At 47.1% G+C, this 18,183-nt stretch overlaps 2 long non-coding RNA genes across 2 annotated transcripts in view; one reads left to right on the forward strand and one right to left on the reverse strand.

The window, feature by feature from the left end:
• The window catches only part of LOC109442509 (uncharacterized), a 143,393-nt gene that overhangs the window by 54,394 nt on the left and 70,816 nt on the right, over positions 1-18,183 (reverse strand). The window lies entirely within an intron of this gene.
• On the forward strand, positions 9,205-10,370 carry LOC141572739 (uncharacterized). Its single transcript, XR_012498187.2, has 2 exons — positions 9,205-9,798; positions 9,893-10,370. It is a non-coding gene; the product is annotated as an uncharacterized LOC141572739 (long non-coding RNA).

Genomic DNA, 18,183 nt, shown 5'->3' on the forward strand with positions numbered 1-18,183 from the left:
CCTTCTGACTCGCACATAAACAGGTTCCTACTATGCTGTGGCTACATACTTCCATGATGCTTTGGCTTTCTTCTCATTCATTAGGCCTATCTGGCCGCAGCCCCCCATCAGAAGGTCACAGCTGCCAGACAATCTTGGCCTCCAGCCAGGGTCCTCAGATCCCAGGAGCCCCCTCCCGCCCCCCCCCAACCCCCCCCCAGTCTCAGGGAGAGATGAGGGACCTCTCCTGGACGTGAAAGACTCTGCAACTGAGGCTGCATCAGAAACAGCGTCTCTGCCCTCTCTTCATTCCCTCCTCCAACTCGGGGTCAGCAGTATTCATCCAGCCCCTCAAGAGAAAGAGAGAGGACAAATGACATTTCTAGGGCTGGCAGCCCAGGATTTTAAATGCGTTATCTCATTTAATCTTCACAACCCTTACAGGAAAAATATTATTGCACTATCACCCCATATAAAGAAACTGAGGTTCTGGGAAACCAAACCACTTCCTCAAAATCACGGAGCAAGTAAGTGCATTTAAACCCAAGAGCTCCAGACAGCAAAGCCCAGGCTCTTCCCACAGCACGGTGGCACACCTGCACAAATGACCCAGAGCTGCCCAACTGTGCACCCTCTGATTCCCTCAGCCCCCCCAGTGTGGCCCAGTGTTAGAACGTGACTTTAGATTCTCTTTTCCAATCACTGCAATTATCCAGCTCTGTGTTTTCTTCCTCACTCCCCGTATACAGCCCACCAGGAAATCCTGCTGGAGCCAGCCTCGATGATTCATCTAGAAGCTCACTCTCTCCACTGCTACCACCCTGGTCTGAGCTGCTAACCGCCCTGCATTTCTGCACTTGCGGAATGCCTGACAGGACCCCATGCCCCACTACACCCACAGACAGATCCAAACCCTAAGTCAGATATGCCACGCTGTACCCCAGACACTGCCATAGCCCCCCTTCACTCCGAGTAGAAGTCTCTAAATAGTGTACAAGGTCTTAGGGGGTCTCGCTCCATGTCTCTGCCTGCGGCCACCCCCTGCTCTCCGCTCCGTGCTCCGCCCATTCTTCTCCCAGATGAAGCTGAACCTTCACTTCCTTTGGGTCTTTGCTCACGCGTCCCCTTCTCCCTGCAGCCTCCCTGCCCCTCCTTTCTGAATACCACAGCCATTTCCAATCCCATTTACCCTACTCCGGCTTTTCTTTTTCACTTATAATCTCCTAATACATCTTATAATCTACCTATTGTGACGTATTTATGATTTATTGTCTGCCTCCCTCCCCTAGAATGAAAGCTCCATGAGAACAAGGATCTTTGTCTGTTTCAGTCACTGATCGATCCCAAGTGCCCAGAACAGTGCCTGGCACATAGTAGGTGTTCAGCAAACATTGGCTGAAGGAAGGAAATGAGTGAATGGATATGGCGCTAACCGGATCCTAAAGTCCTTACGCTCATCTGTCCCTGGACCCGTCTGGGCACAGCTGCAACCCGTCAATCCCAGGGTCCATTTCTAGGGCAGGGTGCTGGTATGACACTGACTCCTCTGTCTCTCTCCTTAATGTCTCTCTCTGGTTGGAAAAACTGTGCTATGTGTCTCTGTGAGCTACCCCAGCCCTCTGGTTCTGTAGTAAATGCAAGACATTTCACCCCACCTAAGGGCAGCTCTTGGTTCTCTCTGTGCTACACAGAATGAAGACTTGAGTCGGCTGACACTGCAATCAAGCAATGACAGTAGAATGCAAACCAGTGTGTATTAATGAACAGAATCTCCCCTGCAATTCTTTTCATTGTAGTCAGAAGTGGCCAATGGTGAACATCGTTAGAATACCATAAGCTCAAAACTGAATGTGGGTTAACGTTCATAACAAGAGGAATAATTAGTTTCTCCACAGACATTTACACTTAATTTCTAAGACTTGCTACTTATTATATTTCGTCTTGTTTAGGGCCCTTGGTAAATTGTTTGCATTTAACAAGTTGTTTGACTCTCACAAGTCTTGTATTTCATACTTGAGAAGCCAAAGTAACACCTTTGATCAAAGTGGAATGTTTTAATTAAATAACCATAAATTTCCCCTCAAGGAAACAAGTACACCCAAAAGCACAGTTTGCAGATTTTCCTCGTTCTGTTCAATTCTTGATATTGATCCAGCTTGGTTTCTATCCTGCTATAATGTATACATCTGAAGCCCAGGGCTGTCCTCTTCACTCCGGTGACTGGGGCAGTGATTGCCCAGCCTACGTCACCACCAGGTCAGCTGGCAGCTTCCCACCAACAAGAAGACTCTGCAATCTCTGATCCAGTGTGCAAGTGATGGGATCTGGAATTTGCTCCCTCAGAAAACTCCCCAGGGGCTGCTGGTGGAAACCCAGTGTGCGAACTAGTGTATTAGTGACTCACTCCAAAGGGTAAAGAAAGCACTTTGCACATGGCAGTATTCACTCCAGACGAGGCAGTGACACGGAGAGAAAGAAGAAAACTGAGCATTACTGATAGTGATTGAGCATTTGATATGGAAGCTCAGAAGAATAAGGACCTTGTTTGTCAAGTTCTCAGCTGGACCCCTAGTTCTTTGCATGTCACACTGCCCCGAGTTAGGCTTCTAGTGTAGCCCCTGCCATCTACATGTTTACAGAGCTGGACTCTCCCTGTCTCGCTTTCTTCTCAGTCCCTGCCAACAGGGACTTGTTTATAAGTTTCAACTTCACCTGGGCCCATTGCTAGAATTCTTGTCTCCTTTAGATGGGGCCCTGACAACCTGCCTGGCCCTTGCTAACTGCCTTTCCCAAGCTCTCTAGCCTGTGTCCCGGCACCGGTCTCCCCACCAGATTCCACACACGTTCAAGACCTCATTGGGTTTCCCTTAGCTTATTGTCCCAGATTCCTAAGTGGTCTCCTGGCTTTAAGAATTGTTCCATTTTCCAGACATCCCCGCCATGACCTATGAAAGCCCGGGGTTAAGCCATGTCACTGCCTTGCATAACACCTTTGATGGGGTCCCCGTCACCCACTGATTGTAGTTGCAGCTCCTCAGAAGGGCACATCCACCCTTCCCTGATGTGGCTCCTATCTACTTCTCTAGTCTCATTAATTGCAACTCTAGTCCCATGAAATAAGCGACACTGTTTGCATGGGTCTTTGATATTCTTGCTCTTCCCTCTGCCTAGAATGTCTTCCCTACCATCTTAAAAATATAAGCCTGTTGGACGCATATTCTAAACTTCCGCTCACCTTCTGCAGCAAGTCTTCCCTCAGTTCCCACGCTGGGTTAAGTACTTCTCCTTCATGCGCTCATAACAACCCCAGCAGATTATGTGGAAGGTATTTTGTTAGTCCCTCCAGGGCAGGGCCAGGTTTTATTCATTGCTGAGCCTAGCACCATGCCTAGCACAAATGTGACATTCAAAACGTGTGCATGGACCTAAAGCCCTGAAGCCTTGTGGGAACCCCACCACCACTAAGGAGCCTGGCCCTCCCTCCTACCTGCCTGAGTTGCAGGATTCTAACTTTCTGGAGACTTCTGGCTACCCACTCACCAGATCAGTGTATCAGGACATCAAAGCAAACCCGGAGCGGGTGCACCCCCTTTGCATGTGGAGACACGGAACACAGGCTTTTGTTCTGTGGCAGCTTCATGGGGTTCCCATCTCCTCCCAGCCTCTCCTCCCTATGAATTCCTGCCCCCAAAACATGCCCAGCCTGACTCAGAGCTGCATCCTTGTCACAGGCCAGAGATGGTACCCGTAGCCAGGGTCATATATCTAGCAAACAAGCGCCACTGCTCACAAAGGATCAGAAAGGCAGTGCTGGAGGGTCAGCAGTTCTACAATGAACAACAACTTAAAAACAGATTTGCTCCTGAGAACGGGTCAGATGCGTCATTTCCATAGATGAGTAACAACACATTAGGATGGCTCCTTGCTGGGTGCGTATATTCCAATTTTGTGGCATTACAGGAAAGCTCCAAAGACACCCCTAAAACCCCAAGCTCCCCACAGCCCTGTCACTCTTGTGCCGTGACCCTGATGAGGGAGGATGACGGTGACGGAGAGTGTTTCCTCGCTGCCATAACACTCACTCTCCTCCGGTGCCAACATCTTAGAGCCATAAAGGCACATTGTATTTTCAAGGCTTGTCTGATCCTATTTCTTTGTAAATTGGATTAAGCTCTTTACTGTGTATTACTGATATTAAAAAAGAATGAATTCACATCTTGCAAACACAGCAAAAAGCAATCGCTCCCATGGCAAGGAAGTCATTGGCTAGCATCCACAAGAACCCAATTTTAACTTTTGAGCCCAGTCAGCAGGCAAACACACCGGCTGGTGGCAGGGTCAGCCCCAAGGAGCACCGAGCTAGAGAATATGAGCTGTTAGCACCCTGAGTCTCTCTCTTTGGTCCCTATCCCCCTCCAGTGCCTCTTCAATCCAAACACTCCACCCTCTTCATCCTCTCCGGTCTCCTCTGTGTCCTCGAGGAAAGAAACTGGACTTGTGTTCACATGAAAGTTATGTACAGAAGAGGCGTGACCCAGGAGAAAATGATTTATAAAGTGCTACACGATGATAACAGCAATACCTTGTATGTGAATTATCTCTACACATTGCAAAGCCCTCTGGTCTTAGCGGCATAAGTTTTTGTCCCCACCTCTCTCAACCCCGTTTCTCTGCATTTTAGAAGATGATCCTGGTGGTAGGAAAAGAGAAAAACAAAGGATAAAGAAAAAGAAATGAAGGTTACAATTTCCAGGCTTCAGGGGAGCAGTGATTTGGGGTAGAGCCTAGAGAAGAATGAGGGGCAGTTTCATGCACTCCTCAAACTGCCAAAGGCAGCAGCCCCAAATATGGCCCTTTTCAGAATTTTAAACAATCGGGACCAATAAAAGGGTGAAAGGAGCATGAACTAGTTTGGTCTGCCATTCCCATCATCTAAATGTCCATATTAGGGGAAAGATTAAATAATGTGTATTGATTAAAAGAATAAGGTAGATCTATATGTACTGAGATGGAATATTCTCCAATTGAAAAACCCAATTCACTGAATAATGTGTGTAGCATAGTAGGATCCTGTCAATACACACATGTGTTAACCATGTCTATATGTAAACTACGTATGTGGCTGTCATGAAAACGGTCAGGATGGAGTCGTCCCAAACTATAAACAGTGGCCATGTCTGGGGAGGGGGGTAAGTTTATAGGAATAGGGAGCTAAAGGGGCATTTTCATTGTTTATTTACTTCTGTATTGTTTGACTTTGGGTTTACAAGGAAATTGCATTGATTTTGTAATTTGTTTCTACGAAAACAAAAGATATCCCCACATCGAGAGAAATTAATCAGCGGGTCCCCAAGAGGTCACGCATTTAAGGAGGGCAGTTTGGATTATGGCCTGATGGTCAATGCCCCAGGCTAGTGTCTCTATGAGAATGGCCATGAAGGTGGCCCCGTGACTCAGGGAAGCTGAGCATTTGTCTGTAACCTGCACGGCTCCACTGTGCCCAGAAGACCTTCTAACTCTGAATCTGGATGGAAAATTCCAGCTAAGCACCAAGAAGTTGCTTGTACTGTCTCCGACTAGCATGCCAGACTCCACCTGTTCCTCCTAATAGAATTCACCTTGAGAGGCAAGGAACGAAAATATTTTGCCAATCTTGCTGTGGCACCTGGATAAATACACACACACATATGCATAGCTGCCTGACTAATAATCTTGCTCTAAGATTGTTTTTTTCAAGGCGCATTGGAGGAAGGTTATCACAGAACTACTACCTTCCCTTTAGAAAATGCTATTGGTTCTTAATCAAACGTGCAGAGCCTGCCAATATTACAGTGTATGTGTCTATTTCTTCCCTATGTCAAGTGCAGGGGAGAATTCTGGCTGACGGCCCTCAGGTGTGGGGCTGGCCGTTCTGTTGCCTACAGCGCATCTCCGTCTCAGCTCTACCTGCCACGCTGTCTCCAGGCTGAGTCTGAAGCTCCTGCTTCTCTGCGAAGGGGGTTTGGCCTGAGCTATGGCAGGGCCCGAATCCCCTCACCTCTGCCCCCAGGTTCCCTTTCTAAAAGAGAGAACATCTGCCTTTCCAGGACCCAGCGGGATCAGGCCACTCAACCCGGTGTGAAATCATTTCTGAAAAGGTCCATATTTCCCTGTCGACAACCCGGAGAAGGTCACCGGTAGTGTCTCCTCCTGGCTCTGGGTAGCCACTGGCTGGGGATGGGAATGCCCTGTTGTGAGAGTCCAACAGTGAGGCTCATTGCAATAGGGTCCCCGGGGAAGGGAGAGGAAGAGGCTTGCCTGGCTGCAAACAATAGGGGGTGAACTGTCTGAAGAGAGTCCCAAACCATGATAGAACCAACTAAAACGTGGTCTGCATTGTGGTATATTATTAGGTTGGTGCAAAAGTAATTGTGGTTTAAAAGGTTAAAAATAATTGCAAAAACCACAATTACTTTTGCACCAGCCTCATAATATTATCATCATGCACCCGGCAATTCCAAACAATGTCAGGGACAAAATAGTCATCCCTGTGGTGCAACAAAGTGAAGCCTCACAGCACACCACGGCCAACAACGCGAGGTTTGACATTAGACACCTGGGTCAGCATCCCACTGAGCCTGCCGCTTATTAGTTCTGTGAACGTGGCAAGTTACTTACTCTCTGAGCCTCAGTTTCCTCTCCTGTAAAATGGTAATATAGTATTTCACAGGGTCGTAGTGAAGATTTGAGATAAACTATGTTAAAACTCTTGATAAATTGTAAAATGATAAATAAATGTCTGATTTTTATATTTGTACTTGAGGCTTCCCAAACATGGTGGGTGCATTCACGTTTCCCCGCTTTTACGCTGTTGTACTCTCTTTATGCAATGCCTGCCCCCTTCTGTACCTAGCCCTGTCAACCTCTCACTCCTCTTTATCTGCATTTTCACACTACCCCAGATGCTACTGCAAAATAAAGCCACAATTCCTTTGTAAATCCAAAGTAAGTTGGCCAAAGTCACTACCTGACGAGATATGGTATGCGTTCTGTCTTTTCCTGGATTTTCCTCTCAAGGAGCCCACAGGATCACCTTCACGCCCTCATGAATCAGTTCCCCTTGCCACTCACCTGCTGTCACCTGCCCGGAGTGCACACATTCCATGACAGCTAGACTCTGCCACCATGGGCCAGGGCCAGCCCGGGGGTCCTGTGGCTGCGGGAAGCCTGGTGCTGCTGAGAGACTCACCGGGCACTAGCACCCACACAGATGCCCCTCCTCTCAGTGTCCAGCCAGGGCTGGGGTTGCAGCACCCACAGCAAAACTGCCTGTGCTCCGAGGACACAGCTTTGAGCGGTCCTCCTTTCAGGTGACAGTCACTGTCATTTCCTAAGCCCATGGTGCTAGATGCCGGCGGCGGAGGGTTTCCAGCATCTTCCCTTCCCTTGACCTAGGCCTCAGGGCTGAGTCCAGTTTGTTAGACCACATCCGTTCCCTTATATTGAGTGTATGACTCCGATCAATCGGTGGGTTTGTGCAAAATAAGTACAAAATTTGAAAATGATCTTGTCTCCTTGACTAGTACCCTAATACACAGTCACTTGTTATCTGACTTAAATGAATGAAAAACTAATTCACTGCCAACATGACTTGGCCACCTAGACCAAGGTTTCATCGGGTTGGCACCCAAGATGTCAAGCCTCTGTGCAGCTCATAGGCTAGGATTGTCAACGTACCCTGCCTGGGACATCCCTGGGGTGTCAGGAACCTGCCAAAGCCTTCAGGTATTAGCCAGCCTCTGCCTCTCCTCACTCTCACTGAAGAAAATGAAATCTGACTCTGGCTAAGCCAACCATGAACTATTGGAGGATGGGGAGTCAGAACTTGTCCTTTAGAACTATTTGCTTCTCTGAATGGGTGTTCCTCATAGCTAGACTTAGGAAAGGAGAGCTGTTTGGCCACTGTTATGGGCTGAATAGTATCTCTCCCCACCCCCAAATTCCTATGTATCTGAGAATATGATCGCACTTGGACATTGGGTTTTTAAAGAGGAATTAAGATTAAACAAGGTCATTAGGATGGACCCTAATCCAACATCAATGGTGTCTTTATAAGGAAAGGAAATCTGAACATAGACACGTATGCAGGGAAGATGCTGTGATGACATAGGGAGAAGACGGCCATCTATATAAGCCAAGGAGAGAAGTCTGGAACAGATCCTTTCTTCATGGCCCTCAGAAGGAACCAACCCTGCTGACACCTTGATCTCAGACTGCCAACCATCAGGACTGAGATATCAAATTCCTGTTGCTTAAGTCACTCAATCTGTGGTACTTTGCTACAGCAGCCCTAGCAAATGAATACAACCACTCAGCATTAAAAATAAAGAAACCCATGAAGCAGGCAGGGCTTTTGGCCTGAGGCTCTCTTCTGGACCCACTTCTTCCCCATCTGGCTGGCCCACCGTGCTAGCCACCGTTAACCCAGGCTGCAGCTCTGCATTTGACCCACCTAAATACAGATACTCTTTGTTTCTCATTCTTAACAGTAGGTCTGCCCTGCAGCCACACGGAATATGAAGAAAGAGCCAGGTGCACCGGAGGGGAGGATGGCATGGTGACTTATTAGCATGGTGGTAAAAGTGGTCATGGTCACTCTCCCACTGATAGAGAGTGACCAACTGCTATACATGGGCTGCTCAAGCAGAGGCAATGGGAGAACGCAGCTTGGAAACAAAATGGCCAACAAGGAAGAAAGAGATGTCCAGAGATGGGGGGTTCTGTACTGCTAGCCTCTCTTTCTAAAAATGGAACAGAAAAATGGTGAAGTCATGTTGAGTTAGAAAGAGAGAAGCTCTTCCAAGAACGCTGCTGAATGGGAAATGGAATCCGCAACTCGCTGTTTTGGACCCACCCAGACTTGCATCTTATAACTGGCCCAATACCTGCACAGGTCACTGGCCTATAGGAAAAGGAGTCCCTTGGGTCTGGTGCCTTTTCCATGTTTTTTTTTTTTTTCTTTTCTTGAAAGAAACATTATAAAGTGAACGTCTGAGATGATTTTGGGTTCACACCCACTGTCTGTGGAACAGCTTGATGCTGACTAGATTAGCTCATTGAAACTCTCAGACTCTGCCCACACAGGCAAGCCTGGCACCGGCCAAGCTCAGCGAGTTCTGATTTTTGCAAACAGCTCCTGTTTCCCCTCTCCCATCATTGTCTTCTTTATCCAGGGTCTTGAGGGCAGCTGCTTCCATCCTTGCCCAGCTCCTCACTCCCAACTTCCAGGTTCAGCCAAGTGGACCACTTGGCCTTTCTGGATAAATCCTTGGAGCCACACTCCTACTTCCCCTCCTCCCCTTGATTAAACATTGCTGGTATTTTTATATATCTGAGCGGCTGCTGCACCAGCTTCCTCTCCTCACTGACTCACTTCCTGCCAGCAATTCTTCTGCTCCCTCTTCTCTGATAACCAACTCGCTCAGACTGAATGGGCCTTATGCAACACGGCTCCCCCACACTCCCAGCAAGGGGGGGCTCCCCAGCCAGATGAAGCACAGCCATGCACATATCCCACCGTGATGGGCTCCCTGGCACCTCTCCACAGCTGTGAGATCAGGATAAGCACGAGCTGACATGAGTGCTGTCTTGCCTTGCAGTGGGGCGTCCCTGCCTCCTTTACCTGGTCAGAGATTACATGGGCAATTGTCACATAATTGTCGTTTAATCTCTTCCCAGAGATTTCAACCAGCTCTAAACTGTTTTGGCTAATAAAAGCTAAGGAAATTTTCAAGAAACTCCAGATGCATTTGAACAGTTTGGGGACTGCGCAGCCTGAAGGTAAGTGAAACTTAACTCAATAAACAGAAGGTAATGTGCGTTGGCAAAAGTGATCTAAGATGTGAGTGTACATCTGTGTGTTCCAAATTCGCAGCCCCTCTGAGGAAGGCGATCGGGGAATCGATCATAATGGATGAAGCGGGCAGAGCAGCCAAAAAAAGGTCCCAGGGTAACTACCTCTTGACAAGGAAAACTGGATCTCATTTTACACGGCTCCATCAGTGACCCAAACTGGAACGTGTGCTTGCGTCTGCTACAGATTCCAGAGCCTCACTCCCTGCTTTCAGAAGTGGAAAGACAGCAAGGAGTGGTGATCCCCTCTTGATGCAGGTGGTCCCCTCCAAACTGAGCCTGGGGGGTCTGGCAGTTCCTTGATGGGGTTTGGAGAAGAGTGTGTGTGTGTTTGTCTGGATTCACTGTCGACTGCCAAGGCTGGGAAGATGCGAGGTTATCTGCATCTGCTGTTTAACCCCAGGGCCATGTTTAGATGGAGCACCAGCTTCCAAATTACACCAGCCCACCTTCTCAGTCACTTCCCTACTTTCTTATATAAAAATTATTGAAAAGCTGCATTTTAATGTCTTATATACATGAGCTATAAATCAGATTAGTTCCCAGGGTGGAAGGAATATATATATACATAAATATATACATATACACACAAATAAATACATATCCATACGTGTGTGTATACCCAGACACATACACACAAACACACACACATTTGCTAATTGTGATTCCTGCAGGTATGTCTCTGTCTGGCCCAAGTGAGCAGCAGACAGGTAAGCAACATTACTGCCACTTGAAACGCACCAGCATTTAGGGGGCAGGAGGAGGCTGGCACAAGTATACCAATTATACCTTTGTCCTAGCCACCTGACCCTCCTCCAAACCTCTGAAGGGCTGGGACAGAGGCCACCAGCCCCAAATCTCCAAGCCTTCCCAGGGAGGTACTGATATAGCTGGAAACAGGGCAAGAGAAATGACCTATTACCTCTGTCCCACCACCCAGCAGGCTGAGCTACTTAGGGCCTCCGCCACCCTGCCCTGCAAGAGCAAAGGAACAGTGACTCCAAAGAAGGCTGTGGTTTGGGAGGGCAGTTTGGGCCTGGAACATTCTCCCCCCTAGAAAATGGTGAGAGAAGTTCCAGTACCTGGCAGTCCCAAGGCCCCTTGTGCCATGGAAGAGTGAGACAGGGTCACAGCCCTAATTTCAGGGGTGGGGCAGGTCCATTTGGCCTGCCCGTCATGTCATCGCTGGAAATCATCATTATTCAGCTGACAATACGAAAGACCAAACTGGGCACGTGAGGTGGAGTTCATGTGGCAGAGCTTCCAGTTATGTGAAAGGCAACCACTGAAAAGTGTGGACCTTGTCCTCATCCTCAAAACTGAAACCGTGTCTTCTCTTTCACTGCCAGCACCTGCTGTGACTGGGGGCCCATGTCCTCAGGTCTGTGGCAGGCAAAAGCCACCTCCCAATGCCTCTGCACCCTGATGCCACTGCAACAAGCAGTCCACTCCACCATAGGGCTTTCGAGGTCTTTTCTTTCTAGTCATACAGGGAATGAGGCACTCATTTATGCATCAAACAAACACACGGCCTTTTGGTACTCGGTGTAAGTCACTGTGCGAGGATGCGTAGAAGACAAAGTAAAGATTTAGCAGCCATGTGGGGAAAAGCAACTGCACACAATATGCAATGTCTACCGAGAGCCACCAGGCAAATAAAACACTCAGAAGGACAATTTAATTTTCTAAACAGGAATTAACCTGCAAAGTCCTAATAAAGACACAAATGGTATCATAAACAAGGGACTGATCAGTTCTCCTCAGACGTGGAGATGCACACAGATCGCTAGAGGAGCTGAGTCAGATGGTCTGGGGTGCAGCCTGAGAGTCTGTGTGTCTAATGAGCTGCCCCGCGACACGATGCCACCATCCCACTGGTCCTCAGACCACACGTTAAGTTGGAAGGTTCTAGACCACATTGTATGGCACTGGGCTGTGTCTTCTAGGAACTTCCAGCACCGGCTGGTGGTATCACGTGAAAGGCCAACTCAACCCCAGCAATGTGGCAGGTGGCTAACGGGACATGTGGCCAGCTCCCTGCCAACCTGGCTGGAGCCACAAGTAGTTTCCAGAACAGCTAGAAGAATGACAGACCGAATACATTTTTAAATTCTTCCTAAATATCATTTTTGCAGTCTAACTTCTTATATCACCTGGTGACTACAAATTCAAGATGGTTCTCCCCAGAATGCACCTGGAAGGCTGCTAGGTGCCACTAGAACAGCGGGCCATCTGCCATAGCAGACGGCAACCTCCTCCTACAAAGCCAAAGGGCCCAGGAAGGATGTGGCCTCAAGGGTGTGGGTAGGACAAGAAGGAGAGAAAGGACTTTCTAGATGAAGAGAAGAGTGTGGACCGTCCCCAGGCAGGAGGAACTCGTACAGTGCACTGTTTGCCTGGCTGACATGACACGCTCCCTCACCTCCGTCGGTTCTCCGCTCAAACGTCCCTCAAATAGGCCAGCGCATCTAAAACAGCCTCCGTCTGCACCTGCCGGGACTCACCATCCCCTTCTCCTGCTTCACCGCACTCATCACTACCTACCAGAGATCCCATCAGATAGTTGAAGAAAATACTTTAGAAGCACAGGAAGCAGCAAGCAGAAAGCCCTGACGTGGGAGCGAGCCGCTGGAACTTGGTAGGTGAGGACAAGCGTGTCCAGAAACGCATTTGAGAGGATGCCGGGGGCGGCGAGGCAGCCCTGGGAAGGACGTGTGTTCTGCGTCCATCAGCTCTCCCGCCTGGCGGCTACCGCAGCTGAGTGGCTCACAGCAGGGCGCGTCCTATGTCTCACTACACATCTGTGGGTTGGCAGGGGCAGCCCTCCGCCACATGTGTCATTCCGGGGCCCAGGCTGCAGCAGCAGCGGCTCCTGGCAATGGCAGGGGAGGAAAGCCACCTGCACAGTGTCAGGTCCGTGACCACCTGACAGGTAAAGCACATCCCCCATGACTACGTCAAAGTCAAGGGGCGGGGAGTACACGAGAGCCACAGTGAGGCTGGCGCAGGGTATGGGTATCATACTACCACACTGCAGGGACATGAAGACGGGGCAGTCATTCATTCTCCCACATGGTAAGTATGATGGGGCAGCCAGTGTATGTGGCAAGGAGGGCATTGGGCAGAGGAGTGACGACACTGATGTACATTCTTGAAGTTCTCTCTGGCTGTTGCATGAATAATAGACCCACCATGGGAAGCCGGGGTGGAGGCAGAGAGATGCTGTCAGAATATCCCCAATGATGAACACAGCTCACTGAGGCCGGCTGCGTGCCTGGCAGCTAGGAGAATACAAGAGAAGCAGAAAACGTAGACCCTGCCTCAGGGACTCCTGCATGAAACTGTGGTCCACCAGACTCTGACAGCCTTGGGGAAGGGGAAGGCACGTTCGGTGTTTATTCCCATGGTTCTCCCAGCACTACACAGACCGACTAGATGGGCCTCAGAAAAAGACAGCAGGAGCCTCCGGCCGCAGTGCAAGAGTGGCTGGTGAGGGCCACGGTGACGATCACCGGCCACTTGGACCAGATGTAAACAGAAAACTCCCTGACGGTACTGGAAGCGTGTGCTGTGTTCAAAAAGAAGGCTGAACGGAACGAGGAGAATGTTGTGCTTCATTTTAGCTGTAAAACTAAGGCAGCAGGATGGTCAGTCAAAAGGAGCTGGCTGGCTTCACACCCTCCAGAAAGAAATGAAAGGGCTTCCCAGCTCATCCCATCCCACTTAAACCCTGTGTGTCATGTTCCAGATCTCCCAGCAGAGATGGCAAAATGAGCTGCTCTGAGAAAGCAGCCTTTGGGAAAGCAGGCCATTTATAAAAGGAACACGCTGTAACCAGGAATTTTTGTCTATGGAGAAATAACAAGACGTTAGAGGGTGTCAAGCAGAAGCTGTAGGGACTGCCAAGTAGGAGGAATCCTGAACTGGGGAGGCTTGGGCGGTGGGGGGTGGGGACGTTACCTTAAGATCCTGCAGGTCAGCTGGGCGCCTCTGGATCCCAAATAGCAGGATACAATGAACCAGCTGCCAGCTGGGCACCCAACAGCATTTATCAGATACCTCCTCTTTACAGCATCATGGAAGTTTACAAAAAGGACAGCATTTTAAGGCCAAAAAGGGAACCCATGTGATCCAACATTTCATAGGAACATAAATAGCAAAACATAAGCATGCCTAACCAGAAAGGAAATATAAGCCATTAAGTGGGTCAGATCAAGTCATATAACTTCTTCTGAATTTAGTTTTTCATCTTGAGGCTGAGGCGTTTGGACCAAATTACATTTTAACATTCCTTTTATTTCTGAAATCCTATGATCCGTTAAAGAACGCCTTGCAAGAAATCTCAGAGAATGTCAAAAACAAAACCAAGAGGGCATCGATGAAATGCACTAAGGAACGAGAAAAGAAATAGAAGAGAGACTGCATCACCCCGGTGCCCTACCCTTTACCAAGGAAGATGTGGGCCCTTGAAATGGACAGGTTGAAGCATTCAGTAAAAGCGTGGTAAATGCACAGAATGTTCTAGTCTTAACTGCCAAAACAGATATCAATAAATCACCCAGGCAGGCTGTGATCCACCTAAGAATTTTAAATGAATTCATGGGAAGACTTGTGGAGTTATCGACCATGATGGGAGGCCAGTTGTTGCAACAGCAGCTGTGTTAGATAAAGAACAGTCAAGTTGCCAGGTCAGCCTTCTTCTGAGTTTCCAGAGGCGACCCTGGAAAACCACCCTCTGGTTGTCTCTCCCTTCCATACTAACCAAGCTGGTGGAATCGTTAAATAAAGTACAGAATTGCCAAAAGCTCAAATCAGCACAAAGCTCAAGGAGGCAAAGGCAGGATGAGTTCTCTGTGGAGGAATCAGGTCTGGTTATCATGGTTTACATGGAGAAAGGGGAGTGAGTAATTTTTCAGACATTGGAATTGCTTTTGACAAATGTCCACACCAAAAACTTACTGTGAAAAAGTAAATAATGATGCCGTTACCATAGAATTCAGGGACTATTGGAAATGGATGAAGAACTGAATCTCAACATAGGAAAACCAGGTATTAAACAAAGTCATTTCTTTTCAAAAAATAAGAGTTCTCAGAGATCAAGAGGGGCTGGTTTGGGTGAGTCATTTTATAAAGAGATTAGAATAACTAGGTACCCAATGAAACTTTCGTGCTTGTAGAGGACCCCAAGACATCGTAAGAAGTAAAATGGCAAGTCAATGGGAGAGAGACTTTATGAGGCTAAGAAGAAAGTGGTAGAGGAATTTCAGGGCATGAATGTTCAACTTAAAGCACCTTAAGAACAAAAAGTTGTAGAATAATAGCCCGGAACAATCCATAAAACCAGGAGGACACCTTGGGAGTTATTTGCTTTCTTGAGAACATTAAACTTAATGCAGGGTAATAACATCAAAGACAATAAAATACCAGGCACTCCATAAATATTTGTTAAATGAATGAAATGCTGAGTCATAAGAAAGGCACCAAATAGAAAATATGTCCAAACTTCAACAAAACTATTTGTAACCAGATATTAAAATGAGACTCCTTACCTCCATTTCAGCTGAAGCATAAAAACAATACATCTTACTTTCCAAAGTAAGACGACCATTATTTTTTCAAGGACTTGTAAAAAGGAGATGGCTGACAATCTCAAAAAGATACATACTCAACGATTCCAATGAAACAACACTTACAGACATAGAGAACAGACTAGTGGTTTCCAGATTAAAGAATAAGGGGATGCTTAAATGGGTAGCATGAGAAAGTCTTGTGGTGACGGTCCAGGTATGTATTTGATGGTGGTGGGGGTTACATAAAACTACATGTGTGATAAAATTACATAGAGGTGGAGACCCACACATACACAATTGAGTGCAGGCATAACTGGTGGGATCTGAATAAGCTCTGTACATGGTACTAATGTTAGTTTTCGGGTTTTGATACTGCTCTTTCCAATTGCTCTTTCCAATTATGCAAGATGTTAAGTTCAAAGGTGAAGGTTTCGTGGGATTTCCCTGTACATTTCTTTGCAACTTCCTGTGAACTGATAATTATTTCAAAATACAAAAGGTGTTTTTTTTGTTTGTTTATTAGTTTGTTTTTTAAACGGTGTGAGGTTGAAAACCAGTTTCAACCCTGAGCGGACCACCCACCTCTGGCCTATGTAAGAGACGGGTAAGTCAAGAAAGGAGAGAGTGGAGGTGGAGAGAACATTTTGAGAGAGTGCGCTGGGTGTGTTGTGATTCCAAGCCTCCCCTTGGAGGTCGCACTGGGATGCCAGCCCCTTGTATTAAATTAGTGAAGAGCCTTCAATAGGATCCACCTGAGAGCGTAACCTATGTCCCCTGCAATTGTGGGACACATTAAACTGTGTCTGAGTCCCACACAAGAAATTTCAAGAGTAAAAATGGGGCAGGCCATCTGCTGACACACAAGCCATGGAGAGGAAGCTGTGTGGGGTGGTTTGCTCTCAGAGTTTGTCAGTGCAAAAGATATACGGCTGCTTCCCATGAGCCAAATGTAGAGCAAGGATTGTCATATCCAAGAGGGCTGCCTGGAGAGATAAACAGACAGAAACAGAGATCAGAGATAATGCCAAATGCCAGGATGCCGAGGAGTATACAGTGAACTGGAAAAGAACATATTGCCTGTTAGTGGATTACAGAGAAGAGGAAGGTCTCCAGTGATGGAAATGTCAAAAGACTCCACAAGACACGGAGGAGAGCAGGAGTCGACTTTAAACACTTCCCAGGCCCAGACAGGGTAACCCTGAGCTCACCATAGGATCAAGTAAGGGAAAGCTTTTCTGACCAATGTTACCTTCTATCTCCTTCTGCCCCGGTGGGTCAGAAATCAGGTAACATGATGGAGGAGGAGAGAGATGGAAAAGCACAAAGGGAAGAAAGAACACGTTCCGTTTCCCTGCTACCAGCTCCCACGGGCAACAGGACACAATCGGGGAAGGAAGTGAAAACTTCATATTGAACCAAGTTCAAAGTATTAACTATTACATGAGACTGGACTGTTAAATTATTGATTGGAGGATGTTACATTACGGGGGTGACCAGAACACCTGCCTGATTTTTCATCCAGATGCAAGAGAAACACTAAGCCTCCACAACAGATTTAAGGGGCCAGTGGGAGGCAACGCGCTGGTTCATGATTGCATGCCATGGTCTTGCTTGTTCAATGTAATGGTTACCAAAAGTATATAACAGGGGCTATTTTATCAAGAAAAAGATCACAAATCTGGAAAGGGGCAATGAAAAAGACCAAGGACACGGGGTGGGGGAGGGAGGTCTGGCATACACAAAGAGATTTAAAAAGGTTATGATTTCAAATGAAGGCAAAGGTCGGAATGGAAATTTTATTGAAATCAATAAAATCATAAACGATATGGATAAGGTCAATTAAAAAATGTTGCCAGCCCCCAGAATACAATAACAGGAGGTCACCATTCAAAGTGAGAGGAAGAGAAAGCAAGGACAAATACTCTCAGGGAAGACACTGCCTCTCAAGAAACAGTATAGGTTAAAATACCGACAAGTGGGAATTTTTCAACTTAAATTCACTTGAACTTGAAAAAAAAAACAAAAAAAACAACACCTCATACAGCACAATTGGGGAGAGGGAAGAATGTGAAATTATATCAACAAAATGAAAGTCCTGAAATGTAATTAGAAGTACCCATACTATACTGATATTTGATGTACTGCAGTAATTCACTTTATTTTTCTCAAATATACCCCATGCGACGTTGTAAGGGGGCAGCAGGAGGTATCTATTATCACAATTACACCAAGATTAATCGTAATAACTGTCAGTGTCAATACCTAGCAGATTGATGAGAACATTTACTTCATGAATAAACTAAGGGATCACTAAGGGAATGCTGCTCACCTTGTTCCTCCAGTTAATGTAACCCGGATTATTTTGTCATCTCATCTGAACACGACATACAAGACTTTGAAAGGTTTTGGATCAGTGATTCTCCACCAGAGGGCACTGCATCATCCTGCCCCAAGGCCTTGGGTCCCATTCCCTCTGCCCCAAACGCCTTTCCCACCCCCGTCAGAGTCATCAGGTCTCTGCTCAAATGTCACCTGCTCAGAGAGACCTTCATCTTTTCTTGCCCTATTTAAAATGACCATTCTTACTTATCACTACTTAAAATTATAATACATATTTTTTGCTTATGTATTGTCCATTTCCAAGTGCCACGAGAGTAGCCAATGACTTTGTCTTTTCCCTGCTGTATCCTCGTGGTCTAAAACAGTGCCTGGCATGTAATGGGTTATGGCTAAGGCTATCAGT

Source organism: Rhinolophus sinicus, chromosome 15 (assembly GCF_057876585.1).
Source record: "Rhinolophus sinicus isolate RSI-liver-muscle chromosome 15, RSI-T2T, whole genome shotgun sequence".
In the NCBI taxonomy this organism is placed as follows: Eukaryota; Metazoa; Chordata; class Mammalia; order Chiroptera; family Rhinolophidae; genus Rhinolophus; species Rhinolophus sinicus.